Below are 20,103 nucleotides of genomic sequence, written 5' to 3'. Positions count from 1 at the left end.
GGATTACAACTCGAGATGGTTTGTATCGAGTTCCCCTAAATCACATACTTCTTTGCTTAATTGCTTTATATGTGCTTCTAAGCTTTATTGAATGAGTCTTAGATGTTATGAATGCTTTTATGATTATATGTTGCATTCATCTTGCAAGACTTATTCCTTGATTTCGAAAAGAACGGAAACGTTTGATTAGACGATTTGAGGGATTGTATATGTATGGCCTGGGTGGTTGTTTTAGCCTAGCATCTGATCTAAATATATAATGGCTTCAAAGTCTAGAGAAGCAAGATAGTAGCCCCACCTCGATTGGGTGTGTCAGTGGTTTAGCTATGATATCTTCTTCTCGGGATCCCAACCGACGAGATAAGAAATGAACCTTGTTTTAAAAACATGCATTGTCTTTACTTATATCATGAGTTTGATATATGTTTGTTATGCATGTTTAGTCATTTTTACTGGGAATATATTTCTCACCGGAGTTATCCGGCTATTGTTTTGTTGTATGTGTAATTGCAATAGGAGGGAGTGGAACCGGGCAAAGGCGTACTTGAAGAACAAGGGAATGAGATGAACATAGCGTGATGATCCGAGTTAGACGAGTTGAGTGAGCTGTCATGATGTAGAGTTGAGCCTTAAACATGATCATGTTATAGATACTTGTACCAAGACTTGCGGATGATTAAGTTGTGGTCTTGTTGTTGTATTTAGGATGTGATAGAGGTGTAAATCCTTTGAAACAACATGATGTATCTTGATCTTGTTTATATAGCAATGCTTTTTGCATGTTTGAGAGCCTTGTTTATGTTTTTAAGGTCTTGTTATGATCCAAAATAATCCCTTATACAGCATGTTAGTATGTATGTTAACTGTTTATATGGATTAGTTCATGTATGAATTATATATGGAAGAAGAATGCATGAAGAACTCGTTTTGACAGCAAATTGTAGCTTCTGTTTTTCCCTTGGAGCTGTGCTCGCTCGATCGGGCATTTCCTACCGATCGAGCAAGGTCATGTTTTTCCTGAACAGAGGTTTGAGCAGGTGTGCTCGCTCGATCGGTAGAAAATGATCGATCGAGCGAGGCCAAGGTTACTCTCACCCGAGAGTTGGGCAATTTTGCTCGCTCGATCGGTAGATTGTTACCGATCGAGCGAGGTGCTCACTCTTTAAAAAAAATTTCTTTTGTTTAGACTTTGATTATTGTTTATTATCGTTGATTAATTGATTTTGAGCGATTAGAACTCGGGTCGTCACTAGAAGTCATAACCAATCCATTCCATAATCCAACGTTGATCCGGTTTCGAAAATAGAAGCGATACAAATGCGATAACATAATCAATAACTCAAAAACTGATATCTTCTCCATACTGATTTCGAAATCCAAATAACACAACATAAAACTTACACGAAATCGAAGCCCTCGTCGTAAGGATTCCAGAACAATTTACGGAATTGAAATTGGATAACCGGAACAAAAGTTACGACAATTTGAATATAAAACTTTCAAAAGAATGCCATCCGCAACTGTATACAAGAGATTACCTCTAGCCTCATCTCTCTGTCTCCATCGCTGCAACTCCTCATCTGTAGACTGTCCATCCCTAATCCGATCTCGCAGAACTGGCTGCACCGTCAACACTGACAAGCTCGGTGCATGACCACTCGGATAACACTCCAAGTCAAATCTCTGAATCTCGCTCTGTAGTGGTAACTGTCCGGTCAAACATGATACTACTGATGACTTCCGACTCAAAGCATCTGCTACTACATTAGCTTTACCCGGATGGTAGCTAATGTCACAGTCATAATATTTCACCAACTCCAACCAACGGCGCTGTCTCATGTTCAACTCCTTCAGTGTGAAGAAGTACTTGAGACTCTTGTGGTCTGTGAAAATCTTGCACTTCTCACCATACAGATAGTGCCTCCAGATTTTCAAAGCGAAGACCACTGCTGCTAACTCCAAATCATGTGTCGGGTAGTTCTGCTCGTGAATCTTTAGCTGCCTTGACGCATACGCAATAACCTTACCACACTGCATAAGAATTGCGCCTAAACCTAGCTTAGACGCGTCGGTGTACACCACTAACTCCTCATGTGGTACAGGCACTGCTAACACCGGTGCAGTAGTAAGTGCTCCCTTCAACTGATCGAAGCTCCTCTGACAGTCTGTACTCCAGAAGAACTTCGCATTCTTCTTGGTTAAGGAAGTCAAGGGTACTGCAATAGAGGAAAAACCCTTAATGAACATCCTATAATATCCTGCCAAACCCAAGAAACTGCGAATCTCCGAAGCATTCTTCGGAATACCCCAATTCTGCACTGCCTCAACCTTCGACTGATCAACTGCAATCCCATCTCTTGAAATAATGTGGCCAAGAAATGCCACCTGCTCAAGCCAAAACTCGCACTTGCTGAACTTGGCATACAAACGATGCTCCCTCAAAGTCTGCAAGGCTGTCTGAAGATGCTGTCTATGCTCCTCAATGCTCCTAGAATAGATCAAGATATCATCAATGAAGACTATGATGAACTGATCTAGATACGGCTGAAAGACTCGGTTCATGAGATCCATGAAAACCGCTGGAGCATTGGTCAACCCAAATGGCATCACTAAGAACTCGTAATGCCCATATCGTGTCCTGAAAGCAGTCTTGGACACATCTGCATCTCTAACACGCAACTGATGATAACCAGATCGCAAATCGATCTTGGAGAACACTGAAGCTCCCTGCAACTGGTCAAATAAATCCTCTATCCTCGGCAGTGGATACTTGTTCTTCACTGTGACCCTGTTAAGCTCTCGGTAATCGATGCACAGTCTCATACTGCCATCCTTCTTCTTCACAAACAACACCGGAGCTCCCCATGGAGAAAAGCTAGGACGAACAAAGCCTTTCTCTAATAGCTCCTGAATCTGCTCCTTCAACTCTTTCATCTCGGTAGGAGCAAGTCTGTACGGTGCCTTAGAGATAGGCACGGTGTCTGACACTAACTCGATGCTGAACTCCACATCTCTCATTGGTGGAATCCCTGCAACATCCTCCGAAAAGACATCCAGAAAATCATGATCCACCTCTATCTCTGATAATGATCGGCTAGATGGTTCTGAGGCCGTGACAATAATCTCTAGAAAACGTCGGCAACCCCGTCTCAACAACTTCCTCGCCTGAATAAGAGATATCACCTGAGGAGTACTACTGCTCTGAGATGCATGGAAGGTAAACGGGTCGCCTTCTGATGGTTTCACTGACACTGATCTCCGATGAAAGTCAATCGAAGCTCCATTGACTGTCAACCAGTCCATACCCAAAATCAGATCGAAACCACTCAATGGCAAAACCACCATATCTACTCGAATGGAGTGTCCTTGAAGCTCCAACTCCAGTCCTCGAATAACCTTCGAGGTAGAAATAATCTGCCCTGACGGCATAGTAACATCATACCCACTGTCAACAATCTCAGGTGTGATGCCTATTCGCCTGATAAACTCCAGGGAGATAAACAAATGCGTAGCCCCTAAATCTAGCAACGCAAACGTGGAGTTGCCTCCAACTAGAATTCTCCCTGCACGCAGAAAATTCCCAACAATTTCATACTACTACTAAACTTTTCCCCAACGAGTTACTATTAACACTTAATTCTAATCACAAGTAAAACATTCTTTTTATTCTAACATGCAGATAGATAACCCAAATAACAACAATTCCATAAAGAAAACAAAATTCTTAAACAAAGGAAAAATTATAAAATACTAGGGATAAGGTATACCGGTAATCAAGGAGGTGTCTGGGTCTACCTCCTCGGCCTGCATGACGAACACTCTACCAGCAGTGTTCTTCTTCCTCGGGCAGTTAGATATCTGATGCCCTGGCTCCCTACAGTGAAATCAAACTCCTGCTCCTAACAGACAAGGTCCCGAATGCATCTTCTGACACTTCGGGCAAGTAGGATAACCTATGGCATTAGGGGCCCCGCCCCTTTGCTGTTGTGGCCTCTGCTGCTGTGGCCTCTGCTGTGGATTCGGGCCCTTAGCCGGCCCTGTAAACTGCTTCTTCGCAGGAGGCTGCGAAGATGGTCGCTGATACCCAATCTGAAACTGCCTCTTACCCTGCTGCTCCCTCTGGATCTCTCTCCGACCCTCCTCGGAACGCATGGCTCTACTAACTGCAGACTCATAAGTAAGGACGTCTGCCATGCGAACATCATGCTTGATATCCGCCTTCAAACCCTCTACAAACTGCCTCAACTTCTCTGGTGGACTATCAGAAATCATAGGCACAAAGCGATAGCCCCTCTCGAACTGTCTCACATACTCAACCACTATCATGTCTCCCTGACAGAGACTCATAAACTCCCGGATCATGCGACTGCGCACATCCTTAATGAAGTACTTGGCGTAGAAGATACGCCTGAAATCTGTCCACATCAGTGTAGGAAGATGAACTCCCCTAGCTGCACCCTCCCACCAAAGGGCTGCATCTCCTCTCATCATGTAAGTCGCACAGTTCACCCTGTCGGTGTCTGTGATCCCCATATAATCAAAGATGGACTCAAGAGAGCGAATCCATCCCTTAGCCACCAAAGGATCGGTGGTACCAACAAACTCCTTGGGCCCCTTCTTCTGGAACCTCTCAGCCACGTCCTTCTCATAGGACAGTTTGGGACGTGCAGCCTGCTGCTCCAACAGAGCAGTAATCCCCGCCATCATAGTAACATTGGCCTGTTCCAATGCTGATAAAGGGTTCTGCGGAGGTGGAGGTGGAGGTGGAGGTGGAGGTGGAGGTCCCCCACGTCTGTTCACTGGTCTGGGAGGCATTCTGCACCACCACATATTACTTTACGTAAATCGCCATGCATAACTAAGTGGTTTAAAAGTAATGCTAACTTAAATTTAAAGAATTAAATCATGCTATAAACACTTAAAACTTACAGACCGGTAGCATGGATTTCTGAGCTCGCATAGCAGTAATGACCCCTCCAAGGACCATGCTCTGATACCAACTGAAACGACCCTAACTCTATAATAAATAAATATGCGGGAAATTTTATTTTTTTTTATACTTACTAAATAAAACATGTACATATATGCCCATATATATATGCACAGAATAAAAAGATTTAAAATAAATAAATAAATAAATAAACAATTAAATACTTAAATAAAAATGCATTCTTTAAAATAAAATAAATATCTGAGTCAAACATTTAATTAAAAATACTACATAAACAAAATGATTAAAATTTGCATGCACTGACAATATTCAATAAAATATTCAAAACTCACAACCACTGAAAAATAATATAAAATATGTAACGTGCTGACATAATCAAAACATGCATGTGACTCAGACATTTATCACGGTCACGGGATCACTGCATGCCCGCTCATACATCCTCGCCTCCGGTGGGAACAACCTCATCCTCAACGAACTCATCTGCACCATACCAGTGTAGTGAGCCTAGAGGCCCAACATGCTAACATAACAAGGGTTTAAAATAATTTAAAACAATTAAACACTAATACTTACATATACATGAATGAGCATGCTTGAAAATTTCATAACATAACATAACTTATCTTAACTTAAATATCATAATCATACATAATACATAAACATTGTTGAGCAATTAATTTTTTAACATCGCATGGTTGTATCCGTAGTGTAACCTTAAATCATACATTAAATACTGATCAACGTGGAAACCAACGTACGTGGCCGGTGACGAATCACCTCTTAAATTGGCAGTAAACTGCCCTTCAATCATATGGGGACGAATCCCCCTTAAATTGTCACACTACTTCAACTTCCAACATAAAATAGTTTCTTGCTCAACCTTAAACATTAAATCATGCATAAAGTATTATTTCATGAATGCATGTACTTGAATAAAATGTGTGTCCTTCATATATATTTAATTTAATTTCTTACTAACATATAAATATTAAAATAACTTCAATGCATAAAAATAATTAAATATATAGTTAGGACACATGCAATTTCTCATGGATTGTTCTGGACTGCTGGCCCTAAAACTCAAGCCCAAATACTTAAATCTGGCCCAATAACACTGAGACTGGCCCAATAACATACTTAAGCCCAATAAAATTGTTCTAAGCCCAATTAAAATAATTTAAAGCCCATAAAACATTCTAGGCCCAATAATAACTTAAACTGGACCAATGGGCCCAAAAGCCCAAAGACTGGCCCAATAACTTTTATGGGCCCTAAAGCCCATAAAATTTAGTGGACTAACTCAATTAAATTAATTAAGCCCAAATAATAACTTAAGTGAAGCCCACTAATTAAATTAATCTAACTAACCCAATTAAACTCTTAAATTCATAAATTAACTTAAAAATAAAATACCCGAGCCCAACTAACTTAACCCGGACCCGGACCCAACTAACTTAACTCACTTACTATCAGACCCGACCCGGACCCAAGACCCGACCCGGAACCACCCTTCAGCCCCAACCCGTGACCCCCCTCCCTTGCTCCCTCTCGGCCGAGAGCAGCAGGTCTTCACGGCCTGCTGCCGGCCAGCTCCGGCCGCCCCTGTCCGGAGCCCGCAGCCCAGACGTAGCCCACGTCTGGGCGGTCCCGACCTGACCCTAGCCCCGACTCCATGCAGCCCACACACAGTGCACCAAGCCTTCTTCCAAGATACCCTAGCTGCACGATCTGCTTGGCCGATCTGAACATTGTGGTTTCTTGGGCTCGTTTGGCTCAAACCACTCGAGCCATTCGAGTCCAGGCCACCCACACACACCCTCTGAACACCTACCAGCATTCGTACACATCCATGGCTAAGAAAACGTGAGTATGATTGATGAAATCAACGAACCATGCGTATACATTCAACTACTAAATCAATTTCTAAAAATTTCACAGACTAAAAAAATGCACACACGACACACACATATTATTCATTGATATGGTATGAAAAAGAGGAATAAAAACATGCCTTTCACCGTAAACTAAGAAAAGTAAGAGCGTGAACGATTTCGGGACGACGGGGCGACGACGACGAGCTTTGGACCTTCAAAACATGGCTATGGTGTTCTTCCTTGGCTGATGATCAACGAAGAAGATGAAGAAGGAGGGTGGGAACTGTTGGAGGCGGCTAAGTGATCGGTTGGGAGGGTTTGGGTAGAATAGGTTTAGGTTTTAAATTTGTTTAGTAGATAATGGTTTAATAATTACTAATAATCAATATAAAGATAATATATCAACTAACTTTATTTTTTTAAAAGTCCTAAAAATAATAATAATCTGATACAAAAATATAAATCCCGAAATATTAAAATAGGAAATTTTTAAAAGTGATTAAAAGTCATTATCTTGGCTAATTTTGGATAAAATGGACTCCTAAAATTATATAAAGTTAAATACTAAAACTTTTGAGGTAATAAAACTCAAAATAATATTTTAGGGCTCTAAAAAAGCTCATGAAATTAATTGGCTAGAAAGTTGTCATCTCGTTCGTCCACGGTCCCGTCTACGCGATCAAAACAATTAAAATACTAAAAATCATAAAAATCATTAATTATGGGTTAAATGCTTAAAAATAAATTAAATCATGCACAAATAATTCACATAATTATTTAACCCATAAATCACAAATTTAAATAATTAAATATCCTAATTATGCATGTGGATTTACGTATTTAAAATACCGGGTGTTACAATTTGCCTTCCTTTAGAGTAAGGCTGGTTTTGAGTTGATTTCTATCCCACCATGCCAAAGGATGCTCGTTGTAACTTTCTTTGAGCCTTTTTTTGACATCTTCAAGGGATACCTTATTTTCTAACTCTATATCTCTGTGATTTAGAGTTACCTTGAGAAGCTCCATATCCTCTGTTTGGAGTTCTTGTTATGTTGTTATTTTCAACATGGTTTCTCCAAACCTTCTTGGATCTTTCATTTTTGGGTGAAAAATTTTTCCTTTATCATCACGCTGGCTGCAAAATATTATTGGCAATTGTCGATAAAAAGCAACCTTGAGTCTTTGAACGAAAATTTTATGATCACAAATTGTAGTGAACATAAGTTTTTTTGACTCATTGTCTTGTGTGTACTTCTTAAACATTTGTAAGAAGTTATTTCCTAACAGGATATCAGCTCATGTATCATGGATATAGATTGGTGGTGTCTTTACCTTGTACCAAGGTGTTTGACCTGCTCCTCCCATAAGGATTTCGGCTTGTTTTATTACTTTGCAAAGAATTAAAATTATTCTAGAGAAATCTCGTCCAGCAATTTTTGGCAATTCCTCTTCACATTCTTCAGGAAAGACTCATCTTTTTGCTGTACAAATTCCTGCTCCCGAGTCAATATAAGCTGCAAAGTATTCAACCTTATATTGTTCATACAACATTCCTATTATAATGTATATGGAGAAAGGACTTGTCGTCATTTTTTAAAGGGATTACTAAATTTCCCTGCCATTTTTAAAAGACTGTGTTGCAATTCAGTAATCCGATTAAGACTTTTCACCTTTAGTTTTCCTAAGGCTTCAGAAGGTAGAGTATGGTTATTCCTTTCTACTTCTTCGATGCGTCCTAGTAAATAATGTTCATGACTTACTAATTTTAATAGTTGTTTCTTCCTCTGTTTGTAAACAGAGTTCTTGAATCTGTTTAAGGGATTGTCCCTTATCCAATTCTCTTGATTTTTCATCTCGTAGAATTTTTATTGAATCTTCCAAGTCTTCTCTTTTGCCATGAACTCTATTCCTTTTTCAAGGCGTTTCCATGGTTTATGGTCCTCCAAAAATTTTAGGCCAAGAATGAGCTGATCTATTTCTTTTCCTCGAATTCCACAGATTTGAACTTCCAATTCTCCAATATTTATCACTCCTTGGTAAGTTCCTTTTTTTTGTTGTTCCAAATAGTAAATCGAGTTACAAGGGAACTGATTCCGATGACTTGTAATTTCGAATACTATTTTCACTTTTTTCCATCCTTCTGGAGATCTAAGTTTTCCTATTATAGAAAACTTTTTTTCTTCTGATGGAATTTCTTGAATAGGATATTTGTCCCATTTTCTTCTTGTCATCCCGTCTCCTTGGAAAGATAACCTTTGGGGTTCTATTTTAAGGTCTCTGTATAGAACCGGTCTGTCTTGAATTCGAATGTCTGTTTTTTGAATTAAAGGAAACTCGATTATTTCTGGGTATATTGCTTGAGCAAATTTCCCACATCTCTGGAATTTCAATGAACTCATTTCTAATAAATAATTCAGAATGGTGAGTATTAGAAAGAGCATATGAAATTTGATACGTAATAGAATATTGCATATTACCTTCCTTCATCAGTCTTTTTTCCTTGAAGTTTTGATGCAAAGTCAAGGCTCGACTAAAATCTCTATCAGCTAAATTGTAGGCTATTATTGGGTAAATAACTCCCACAATTTTTCCTGCACATAGATTTCCGAAGATAGTTCCTAGAACCACATCTTGTATATTTCTCATTCTTTTATCGCATACTACGATATCTATGGGTGAATCCATTCCCTCTTTAAAAGTAGCCTTGATCATAATCTGGATTGCTCCAATATGAATCCACGACATTGTCTTTGCTACTTCTGCTTTTAATTTCTGTAATTCTTCTCGAATTTCTTCAAAGGGAATTAACTGCATTTTAATTTGATTACTGGTTAATTCCATAGGGATCGCCATTTCCCTTCTGAATACCTTATAAATCAAATTATGTCTTCTTTTCTTAGCCCTAGGTTTCCTAAGACTCTTTCCACTTGTCATGCCGAAAATCCTTGGTACTTTTGTAATGTTGGATTTTCTCTCATAATCCTTTGGACCATATTATGAGATATTGTGGTTTGGCTAAAGAACCCAGCCAAACTTTCATGTGTTTCATGGCGAAACACTTCCTCTTTACTCTAATTCTGATTCTGATTCATCCTCAGAAACTTCTCGACTAAACAATATATCTTCTTCGTATATGCTTTCATCTGAGGGGATATCCTCAAATTGATATACTTGGACTAGATCTTGAAAGAAGACCGCATCATCCATGTCTGGTGTTGCTTCAAAGAGTTTAACTCCTTTTTTCTCATTTTCTGGACAATTTGTAGATATATGTCTTCTTGCTCCACATGTCCAGCAGTTGCAATCCTTGAAACTTTCACTTGCTCTTGTATGATTTCTTCTGAAAGTTCTTCTTGATGGTGTTCTTCCCCTGTTTTGTGATGAGCCTATTGATGGGGATGTTCTTATAGGTCCACTTATTCTACCTGATCTATAGGATCTGGCCTTTTGTTTGGACCAAAATGTTCTTGGTTTCCAAGAACTTTTCATTCTTTTATTATAGGGATTATTTCTGAATTTCTTCCTTTTAAATCCTTGTGATCTGTTTCCAATGATCGTTGTAAGATCATTTTCTCTACAACACAAAGGTGTACGCTTATCTATACCCCTTATTTTCTTGTATTTCTTCTGTAATGCTTCCATATGACACCATTCTGCTAGTTTTCCTTTCAAAAAGGAGGCACGTATTACCAATGTGTCAAGATTGCCTGGAACATATTCTTTAATCAGCATTTCTCTCCAAGGACTTGGCATTTTTGCAAAAAAATAGCTGAATAGCTATATTTCCCTCGACTCCCAAATTCCATCTGTATTTAGTGAATAACATAATGTATTTATCAACTAAACAGATATCATGTAACTCGAGACTATAAATAACTTGAGTATATCTTCTCTTTTTCTCTGTATCTTGATTATTGAAATAGTCAACCCCTATGAATTGTGCTTTAAACAGTGTGGCCATTCTTTCTCCAATCTCGCTGAGGGATTCTCCTGCTAAGATTGATTCCTTTGTATCTGGCATAGTCATCTCCCATGCGATCTTGACAGATCCCATTAAACTCATTTCTTGGAGTTTAATGAATCCTTCTTTATTGAGATCTAATGTCCCTGATGCAATTCTCATAGCTGACGTCCAATCATCTATAAGATCTTCTCTGTTTTTGAAGTCCAAAACATCAAGGTTTAACATAACCCCATAAGGATGTATCAGGTCTAAAATAGTTTTTCCATAAGGAGTTTGATGTAGTGGTATTTTACTCCTTCTTGATCTGGTTCCTGTTGGATGTGAATTTTCTCCAACCTGGAACTCACTATGTGGTTCTTCTGTTTTTACCACATATCTTGGGGGATTTCCCATGGGTTGTTCACCCTCAGGGGAATTCATTTTTAGATCTATAACTTTGAGATTCGCAAAAGAATCCGCAAGATCTTGTAGATCCTCGAGATTTAATCTTTCTAGAGTAGTCATCAGATAGTGTTTTTCTCTGATACTGCTTTTATAAGATTAATCATCATTTCATCATTAGTTAAAGGTTTTTGAACCATTTTGGTTTTACCTTTCTGATGTAACAAAGGTTCGGTACCAAACGAGAGTGGTAACCTTCCTCCTGTATTTTCTTTTCTAGAACCAAAAGTATGTTCTAGGTTTAGGATTTTATTTTGAAGATCCTTTAGAGTTTCAAGAATTTCTTCTTGTTTCTTAAGGATTTCTTCAATTTGCCGAGGTATTTCATACAGCTGATTGATGTAATATTGTACCGTCTTTTGAATTTCTCTAAGATCTCCAGAGAGTTTAGATGAATCTGGGGTAATCTCTAAAAATTGAGAGTTAGAAATCATTTTTCTTTATCTCTTCAAAATTGAGAGCATTAGTCGCAACCTGTTGTAAGTAATCTATTATGAATAGATTAACTTGTTTATAGGATTTCATATGAATAAAATCCTCTTGATTCAAACATTCGTTTGAATTCATCTTTTGTAAAATCTTCTCCTCAACAAAGAAAAACATGAATTAACAAATAATATTATGTCTGAATAACTAACCTAAGGCTTTGATACCATTTTGCGGATAATTCATTGTACCATAATTAAGCACAAAATCTTCAGATTTTAGCATAAATCCTTTAGATTTTTAGCATAAAAAAGCATAAATACAGTACAAGAATTAATCAATTAAATATTCAAGTTTTGTGGTCTTAGGAAGTTATTGCAAAGAATCTTATGGGTAGGGTGTAACGACCCACTGTATCAAGACGGGTCTTTTCAGCGTGCTTATGTCCTCACTCACACGCACCCTGAGAAACTTTCCAAGGGGTCACCCATCCTAAAATTGCCCCAAGTCAAGCACGCTTAACTTTCGAGTTCTTATGTGATGAGCTACCGAAAAAAAATGCATCTTCTTGATATGAGCAATACATATGAAATTTTTTAAGCTCTCCTCAACTATATAGTTTCATACCTACACAGTCTCAGAATCCCCCTCTCATTGCGGCACGGTATCGATTCATTCATGTCTCCCGCCGCCTAGAAGCCTACCAGGAGCCGCTCATTGTCCGTGCAACCTCTTGGCACCGGCGATCACTCCCTGCCTCTTCAGCCCCGGGCGTCACATGCCCACCAGCTTCCGCTTGGTTCGTCCCCGAACCATGCCGTTCTAAGAGAGGTCGGCTTTGATACCATTTGTAACGACCCACTGTATTAAGACGGGTCTTTTCAGCGTGCTTATGTCCTCACTCACACGCACCCTGAAAAACTTCCCAGGGGGTCACCCATCCTAAAATTGCCCCAAGTCAAGCACGCTTAACTTTGGAGTTCTTATGTGATGAGCTACCGAAAAGAATATGCACCTTCTTGATATGAGCAATACATATGAAATCTTTTAACCTCTCCTCAACTATATAGTCCCATACCTACACAGTCTCAGAATCTCCCTCTCATTCCGGCACGGGATCGGTTCATTCATGTATCCCTCCGCCTAAAAGCCTACTAGGAGCCGCTCATTGTCCTTGCAACCTCTTGGCACCGGCGATCACTCCTTGCCTCTTCAGCCCCGGGCGTCACATAGGGAGCTAGGGCAATGTCAAGTTTGGGTTTGGGGATTTATCACCAATTTGCTCTTAATATTTTTTACTTTAAAAATGTCGATTGGGTCCAAATTTACCGGTTCATCATTATTTAAAAAATAATAATCTTATAACTATTTATCAATCAATACATATATCTATCGCTATATAATAAGTAAGAAAGCTTTATGATAGGTATGTCAATAAATTTAAAATTTTAAAAAAAAAATTGTTTCCTCCACTATTTCAATTGTTTCTTACCATTATGATTTAAATTTTTTAATTTAAATATTTTTTTATTTTCATCTCAAAATTTTTATTTAATACATAATACAATCATTTTAATTAAAAATTTTAATTGAAATATAATTTTATTATAAAAATAAATTATTTAGTAGACATTGCATGCAACAAGTCGCTAGTTACTATTATTATACAAGAGACCCTTAGTTGGTATATTAGTATGCCAAGATATTAAAAAATATTTAAAAACACACACACAAACACTAAAATTGTGTCTCTCCACTATCTCTATTTTTTTATTTAATTATTTTTATTTAATATATAATACAATCATTTTATTTATCTATTTTTAAATTCCTAATTGTTTGAAAAAACTAATGTAATAAAAAATACATAAGAGAGAAAATGATTTTTTAACTACTTATGGTTATCATTCTTAACAAACAAAAAAATTATTCCTACTGCTATAAATTTATTAGATTTTTTATTAAAATTAAATATAAAAAACATTTCGTCACACATATCATGTGTGCAAATGTACAAGTAATAATAATGCTACAATTTTGGGGGTACCTATTTGTATTCCCTACGCTTTTTGTAACAAAGTCGAAAATAATGATTTTTGTAAAATATATTTTTTTTAGTGTGTAAAAATATATTATTTTCTTAATATAAAAGCACAAGAAATTTCCACCGTTTTACAAATCAATGATTTTATGGTAATATTTGGAAGAGCTTTTATGAAGCATTCATCAACTTTTCAAAAATTTCAAATTTTATTAGTGAAAAACTGAGAAATGCTTCTTGAAAGCTCTTCTTTACAAATATAATCATCAAGGATAATGGGCACCTTTACCGTTTGATTTTAATGATGAGATAAATAATTTATGGATAAGTAATGTATTATAATAAAAAATAAGAAATAATAGTTAATATAGTATTGGATTTAATTTGATTTATTAATTATTATATTAAAATGATAAATTACTACTTTATATTTTAAAAATAAATAAAATATAAAATAATATTATTTATGAGGAGTAATATAGTAATTTAAATTCAATGATTTGATTGATGTAAGATAAAATTACTGATTTGATTGATGTAAAATTAATATAAGGGATAATTCCCGATTTGGACCCTCTTTTTAGGCCTCATTCCTGATTTGCTCCTCCGTTTTCTCGTTAACCTAATTTGTTCCTCCGATTTTTACTATGTTTTCGCAATTGATGCATCCGTCCAATTAAGCGTTAAATCTAACGAGGATGACCAGCTTAGCCCATTCAATCTTCATCTCTCACCTATTCAATCTGTAAACAAAAGAGATTCAATATATGCTATAAATAATTTCAACACAAAAACTACTTTATGAAAAACAATGAAATCACGTGTATAATATAAAATCCAATTAGTTGTGTGTACACTATGATGTGAACATGAATTAAATTAACCTGCTTAATTATTTGTTAAATATCGAGCATTTAATGGCAAGCTAAAGTGTGATCCTTTAGCACTATAAAGATTTTTAAAGGTATGGATGGATAAGAAGGTAATTAATAATTAATAATTTGTGAAATAATTTATTCACGAAAAGAAAAAAAATAAAAAAATCTAACAATTTGAACCCACCGATCAGTAGAAATAAAGAGCCCAAGATCAACTCCAAATCAATCTATGCCCTAAGCTGTCGAAAAAGCTAATTAAGGGAAAATTGCAAATTTAATCATTTATATTTGTCACTTTGCGATTTTGGTCCTCTATGTTTTCACATTTTGGTTTTAGTCCGCTATCTTTAATTTTTTTGGCAATTTTAGTCCTTTTTCCAACGTGGCTGACGTGGAACCAATTCAGTGCTGATGTGTACAATGTCACGTAAGAATTTTTGAATAAAAAGGACCAAAATTGCCAAAAATCAAAACATGCAGGACTAAAACTGAAATGTGAAAACATAGAGGACCGAAATCGCAAAATGATAAACATACAAGACTAAATTTTCAATTTTCCCAGCTAATTAATAATCAATAATTTGTGAAATAACTCATTCCAAAAAAAAAATATATGACAATTTGAACCCACTGATCAGTAGACATAAAGAGCCCAAGATCAACTCCAAATCAATCTATTCCTTAAGCTGTCGAAATGGGGTAACCTCTGTAGTTGGCCGCCCGTGGAAAGACACCATCGCAGCTGAAGGAACGAGGAGTAGATTAGGTTTAAAGTGTCGGTGAAGAATGAAATTGTAAAATATGGGTTGATCGGTTGAAGGAGGTAATGCTTAAACTTTTAATGGGTTAAAAGGGTAAATCTCGTTAGTTTTGACACTTGATTGAACTAAAAGATCAATTGTGGAAAGACGGTGAAAAAAAAGGATTAAATTGGGTCAATGAAAAAGTGAGGAACGATATCAAGAAAGCGACCTAAAATGAGGGACTAAATTGAGAATTATATCGTTAGTTTATGGATAAATAATATGTCAAGAAGAACGCAAAAATTGGATGAGATAAGTTATACATAGATTAACAATAATGCCTACCAAAATAATTACTTAAGTGATTATTATATTTTATTTTTAAATACAAACATATTAGATTATAAACTAAAGAGATATTTTAACCACCGTTTTGAAAATGTGGTACCTAGCCTCTAAGCGGTTGCTTACCGTCTCGATTTTTAGACGATTGATGCTTATGAATGTTGTTTTATTAATCGACCGCTTAGATAATTAGGCTTAGAAGATTCAAAATCCGCTTAGTTTAATATATAATATATATTTTTTTTAATTTTAACTTTTAGAAAAAAGTGGTTTGAGAAATTTTTTGATCAATTTGTGTCAAATGAAAATGATTAATACACAATTATTTTGAGTTTGAATTCGTTAAAGATAAATTATTGGAGAAATATTAAGATGAACAAAAAGAATTATATATTTAGGCTAAAAAAATCGTCCAGGTCAAATTAAATATTTAGTCTAAAAATCATCTAAGAGAATTAGACATATAAGCTAAAAAAAACTACCTAGGTCACACCTAAGTGTCTAGGCGGAAGGTGACCATCCGTCTACCACTTTTTAAAACATTGGTTTTAATGTTTATTTGGTGGTGTAACCTCACGAGTTTATAAGTCACTTTTTTATTAGTTTTAATTTCTAATGTGATACAATTGTAACATACTAACATTGTCTGCTCCCTTGCATTGTCTACCCCCTTGGAAGGAACGTTCGCAGCAGCGTACTCAAGATGACTTTCATTCACCTTTCAATGTTTGGTTCATGCACCTTAGTCTTTCATATAAATTTTCAATTATCGACAATTATCTGATGATATCTTTTGTAAGGCATTTATTTCGCTACTTCGACTCTTCAATGTTATATTATAAATTCAGTGTGTAATGTGATTGGTTTAAATCATTTGGATCCCACATGATTGGACCAATCAAAAACTTACACACCATCCATGGGGTATTACCCCATGGGTAAGGTCGAAAGAACCAAATTCAAGATGTGTTACATCCAAAAAGACTTGGCTATTGATTAATGAGTGATGTAACATCATGTGAGACCCCAATTCTAATCAAGTGCTAACCTCATCAATAAACACACATGATCCAAATGATAAGCAACTAATTTTTTTTTTTAAATAGTGCCCGCTCGATCGGTAGGACTTTACCGATCGAGCGGGCCATCTTAATCAAGTCTCTGCCGAGACTTACAAAAGCCCGCCGCTCGATCTGTCAAAACTGACCGATCGAGCGGAAGAAAAAAGCCAAACTTCCTGCCTCAAAACAGGGGTGCTCGCTCGATCGGTATAATCCCACCAATCGAGCGAGACACTCTGCACCAGAAAAATAAACTGGTTCTTTTCTTTCTTTATTTAGTTTGGGATCCCGAGGTTAAAATATCCAACAATCACACCGAACTCTCCTCTCGAGGTGTACGAGGCATATTTTAATCCTCTAGACTCCAGAGCATTATAGAGAGTTATCTGACAAGGTATAAAATATCCAACCAAGTCACTCAACTACAATCTCTAGATCATCTAATTCAAAGTGAATAATCAGTAGGCTCAATATGAATGCATATAAATCTCTAGCATTCAAAAATCTATTCAATCATCCATACAAATGAGCATTCAATCATGATTTCAAATAAACATTCAATCAGGCAAGTATGTGAATTTCTTTGGAACACTCGAATGAAGTCGGATTCGAGTTAATTGTCCCATTCAAATCTAAGTCATCTTTTACCTTATTCGCTTCGAAGGTACTTCAATGTGAAAGTCAATAATAAGGATAATCATCAATATCCTATCAATTTCATTCAAAATAAATCAAACTTCTTCGATCGATAAATAAAAAAATCAATATTGTACCGACTTCAATCTTCCAAACTGTCCAAAGCTGCTATCTCGCAACTCTGCTGACTTCACTTCAATCTATCAGAAGATGTCATAAGGATTAATATCGACATCAAAAGCTCAATCAAACTCGATACGATCAAAACATCAAAACGATATCCAAATCTCAAACTGACGGCATAACGGATATAAACTGATCAAACCGGAAATGCAGACAGCAATTCAACAATCCAATAAACTCATATTCATCTCAATATCATCAAAACAAATCAAATCCTCCAAATCTAAAAACCTCATTTTCGAAATTTCACAATAAAAATCATATCAATTCCAATCGTCGTTAGATCTTCACACCGTCTTAGATATACTATCACAGCTATCTCATAATCATCCTCTCCGAATATAAATCAATTCTAACAACGTCCAAAAATTCAAACTTCTCAGAATTAAGATATACTTACTTCCAAACGGAGCACTCGTCGCTGTGATCGTAGATATCCAGTCAAAAATCAATTCTATCGGACGGATCGATCAAAAATGGAAATCCCAAAGCTTGGAAAATAAATGGGGCGGTTTCCATGGTGGGAGGCGATGGAGGGGAGAAGATGGAGTGAAAAAAGAAAGTCAATTTTCTCTTAAATATCTAACAAATTCATTTATTGCGTTTTAGTCCCTGAAAATTCCAAAAATTGCATTCTAGTCCCTGATCAAAATCGACTCGGCCCTCGAATTTTAAAATCTCTGATTATCTTAAATAAAGTCCATTAAGATAATTTTGGGGCGTTACAATTCTCCCCCTCTAAGAATCGATTTCGTCCTCGAAATCAAACATGATTCTATCACAAGGTCGAGGCTTGAATCAAAGGACTGCAATACAAATTTACATCTTAGAACTAAGTCCATAATCTGCTTCCAATCTAACTCTGAATCGATCTTCTCAATCAGTTCGACATCTCAATCAATCAGAGAATGTCAGAATCTCTAGTCAATTAATTCATCAACACTTCGTTCGTTTATAAAAAGTCATCTCATCCTCGTCAGCAAATTCTTCTAAACTCAGTCACAATTCGAATCATCTTCGTTCTAATTCATGTGACTTAGAAAGTTCATATCAAAAATAAAGGAGATCTTCATCTCTCCTCGTACAACTTTTAGAAAGTGCTTTCAATTATCATCTGATCACTATCGTTGTACGAAGTTTCCACAAGAATCAAGATTCTGCCAACTAGTGCTAAGTCGAGCACTACAACTCATGGCATTTCCTCTAAAGTTCGATTCAACTGATCTGGATGTACGTCGTTCTGAGGTTATCGAATCGAAAATATTTTAAGTCAACAACAAAATTCCTCTTCGAAGTCTATGCCAAAAGAACAATTACATCAAGTATCTCTGCCTAGACTGACAGAATTCGGTAATTCATGACATCTGCCATTCTCTAACAAGATATCAATTCTCTCTTCTTCATAAAAAAACATTATGTACAGAAAACTGTAACGTATTCCAACAATCAAAAAATCAAAAATAGACTGCTGATAAATAAGAATAAATTCTTCGGTTCGAAACATCAGTTGTTGCATTCACTCCTTCAATTACAAAGATTCAAATCAGAAATCTCAATAAGAAGAAAACCAAGTACTGCAAGATCGTCAGTACTAAAACTCAGAATACAAAAGAGTGAATAATCAAAAATTTCATCATCAAATAATAAGATCAAAGGAATTCATTTGGTCCGATAAGAAATTCAAACATCGAGATTAGTTCACAATTGATCGGCGTACAATTCTGAAAATATTGTAGAAATCTCTGTACGATCAGTACAATTCTCATCACCAGAAAGCAGAAATTAATCAATAAGAATTCCTAATTTCAACTATTGCTTCTGAGAGATTCGGTCTACAGAAAATTCTTCAACAATACAGAAGTATTCGTCAAATCAAACGGCCTGTCAAAAGTTCAAACGGCCATACCTCAATTCGGAAATGATTCTGAGAAAGTTCTCTTCACGAACTTCCTGAAGATAAAATTCGGATCCCCATTCAGTGTCGAACTCGTTCTGACAATCGGGACCAATCTAAAAGTTCATTCCGAACAACTTCAGTCATTCAATAACCACTGGCACATCAACCAGTTCAGGTTACAATCCAATACGTCGACTGTAAAGCTTCGAGAGTTTGCTCATACTATTCTGTAACAATAGTCATTCTACAGAATAAATCAAGAATTCTTAACGGAGGATTCCATCACTCGATCAACAATACTCAGATGACATCTCATCTCGGACTCACAAAGTAGCCTTGCTACAAAAATCATCGAATTGTGATCCTAATTCCATTCTGAATCAGAATAGACTGTACAACAGAAAATCGGATCGTTCTCTCTCTCTGACTGCTGACAGTTCAAACATCAGAAGCCATACTTTGAACTTCATACTTCATCATCCTCTATTCGATCTGATTCCTCAATTCATCAAACATATTTCGATCATCTGGAAGAACTCTGAATAGACTTCAAGTGCCAATCTCCTGATACTCTGTCTCAAACCAAAACATCTGGCACAACAAAAGTTATTCGCTAATAATGCATCAATAAAAACATGAAAATCAGATTATACTCAGATC

This window comes from Henckelia pumila, chromosome 1 (assembly GCF_033568475.1).
Source record: "Henckelia pumila isolate YLH828 chromosome 1, ASM3356847v2, whole genome shotgun sequence".
In the NCBI taxonomy this organism is placed as follows: domain Eukaryota; kingdom Viridiplantae; phylum Streptophyta; class Magnoliopsida; order Lamiales; family Gesneriaceae; genus Henckelia; species Henckelia pumila.
The sequence above is the reverse complement of the archived record's forward strand: the minus strand, read 5'-3'. Positions refer to the sequence as shown.